This window comes from Pinus tabuliformis, chromosome 2_2 (genome assembly GCF_031772625.1).
Source record: "Pinus tabuliformis cultivar Carrire ecotype Pingquan chromosome 2_2, CPIR1, whole genome shotgun sequence".
NCBI lineage: Eukaryota > Viridiplantae > Streptophyta > Pinopsida > Pinales > Pinaceae > Pinus > Pinus tabuliformis.
In genome coordinates this window covers 903,173,355-903,176,431 of record NC_142300.1, presented here as the reverse complement: position 1 = coordinate 903,176,431, position 3,077 = coordinate 903,173,355, and positions in this window count along the sequence as shown.

Here is a 3,077-nt window from a genome sequence, read left to right as displayed (position 1 = left end):
TCAAATTCCCAAATTACTTCTCTTGCCCGACTCTCACGCCAATCAATTCTTAGGACTCCCTAACTTTTGCAATGCCAATCAATTCTTAGGACTCCCTAACTTTTGCAATTCCTATAAAAGGAGAAGGGGTATGTTGTGCAGTCACTCGTGGCAGTGGCGTGTTATAGTGATGTGAAAGTTAACATTAAAAGTGGTTAGTATTCTCTGAAATATGTGTCAGTGACAAATACTATTTTGGACTTGTCTAATAATAATTTCATTGGAGAAATACCCCAAAGCATGGGAAATATGAGTGATTTAAGGTTGTTGAATTTATCGAGATAACAATTGGAAGGGAAAATTCTTGCATCTCTCAATGAGATATCTACTTTGGAGCAGTTAGACTTGGCTAAAAATAATTTGAGTGGAGAGATTCCTCAAGAATTCTCTAAATTAACCAAGTTGGCATCTTTGGATGTATCATTTAACAGACTCTGCTGTCGAATCCCAGAAGGAACACAATTGGACACTTTTAGTGTGGCTTCACTTCAAAAGAACAAGTGCCTATCTGGTTATCCTTTGCAGTCATGCAATAAGACCACCCCCAAAAAAGGTGATGGAGTATATGCAAATGTTAGTGAAGATCAAGGATGGTTGAATCATGTGGATGAACATGTCTCATTAATTGCATTGGGGATAGGAGTAGGAACTAGCTTTGGTGGAGTTGTAACACTAATAATTATGTGGGATAAAGCATGGCATTGGATGGTACCTCCAAAAATAAAACCATTTTATGGAGTGTATCGATTCCTTAAATGACTTATCTTTTATCCGCCCATAATACTATTCTCATAAAATATGTATTGAAAATTAAAATAATATCTAATATTTTCATGAATAAAATGTGATTGGTTTTTATATTTCATACCTTATTTTCTCTCAACGCTTAATTATTATGTTTTCACTTTTTTAGTGTTTTACTTCCTAGTTTACACATATTTTAAGTATTTTGAATAGTGTGCACAATGAAGTGACATAGGGCTCTTATATTTGGGTTTTTGCATAGATTGTGAAAAATTAAGCCATTTTTCTTTATGATTTTCAACTCATTCCAAATGTTTTTTATATGTCTGGTATTTTAAGATTTTCATATGGTATTTGATTAATCTTAAAAGAATATTGTAATCTTAAAATTCATTTTATTGAGATTTTTTGTTTTGAAACTTTAAATATTAACAAATATATATTGTGATGAAAATTAGAGTTTATTTTATTATTATGAGAAATTTTAAAATAAAATTAAATTGGAAAAACTCAACAAACCTTAAAAGTGATATATATGTTGTTTCATAATTTTTGGACACCTCAAAGATTAATTTAATACACAATTTTTGTTAATAAACTTAATTATTATTAATCAAGTATTGAATCAATAAAACAATGATATATAATTCATGGAACCAACCAATTTAAAAAGTCAAGTTGATGCTTGTGGGCTTTGCGATTATGGAAACAACAATATCATTAGAAATTCCAACTACCATAACATTTAATTTCTTGAGGGAATCACCATATTATTCTTCTTTCGAAATATCATGAGGAATATGAACATCTCTATGACAAGCCTCATGATTTTATCTGGATACAAACCATTTTGGAGGATTTCATGTATCATTTGACATCATGTGCACAATGAAGTGACATACAACTCCTATATTTGGGGTTTTTCATAGATTTTGAAAGCAACATTCTTTGTTGCAAATCATTGTGAAAAATTAAGCCATTTTTCTTTATGCTTTTTGATTCGTTCAAAATGTTTTTCATATGGTATTTAATTAATCTTAAAAGAATACTGTAATCTTAAAATTCATTTTATTGAGATTTTTTTTTTTGAAACTTTAAATATTAACAAATTTGTATTGAGAAGAAAACTAGAGTTTATTTTATTATTATATTAAATTTTAAAATAAGATTAAAATGGGAAAACTCAACCAACCTCAAAAGTGATATATCTTGTACTTAATAATTTTTGGACACCTCACAAATTAATTTAATACATAATTTTTGTATATAAATTTAATTATTATTAATCAATTATTGAATCAATAAAACAATCATATATAATTCATGGAACCAACCAATTTAAAAAGTCAAGTTGATGCTCTCGACAACATGAGATTATTTACCAAGCAGAGGAACAATATTCGAAGGTCTCAGAATGTTTGGTATCTTATCATAGAGCGTGCTTGATTGGTTATAAAACAGATCTAAATATTGAGCACGAGCAATATCCTGCTCTTTGGTCACGACTCCACTTTTGTCAACATCTTCTGGTATGGTAGCTAACAAAGATTTGAAAAACCAGTCTGCTAATAACTGAACGAGAACATAAGTCTTAACCAACCGGCAATGGCGTCTCCACTCATGAATGTGATTCGAAATGCGAGTAGAGTACGATTGTTTAAAGTTAGTCAATAATTCCATTCCAGTTTCATATATGATGGGAAACTGGAAATGTGTGAGGAAGGTAGTGGCTGAAGTGCTGAAGTCATGAAATGATGCTCTAGGTAATTCAATATACCATTTAGCTGCAGTACCCATAAGTGTTTTTTGGAAAAGATGGAGTTGAATGGAATCATTATTAAGCGATTTGGATGAACATCATAGATGATATGTCATAACATGTGTCGATGGGTATTTTCTAGGATTCCCATTGAATTTTGGGATATTAGAGGGCAACTTAGTGGGAATAATCGACCACCATGGTGAATGAGCAATGGGGTTGTTAGTAAGCCGAGTTAAATCCCATAATTCAAGAGTAACCACAAAAGGCAATTGTCTTTTAAATTCCAACAAGTACTTGCATTCCTAGATAAAGAGGGTTCTAATAATAAGGAACCTAGTTACTAGTATATGGAGGGTTCTGATAACGAGCATACAAGTGGGTTTGTTTCCCAGTCCTAGGATGGCGATAAAGTTGTTGGAATGGTTGGGTTTGGATTTGTTGGCCTTGAAAAGGCACTTGATGTGATCCATATTATTTCTTGATCGGGGTTTGCACTACCACCTGGTATGGATTCGATCGAGACTACGCCAAA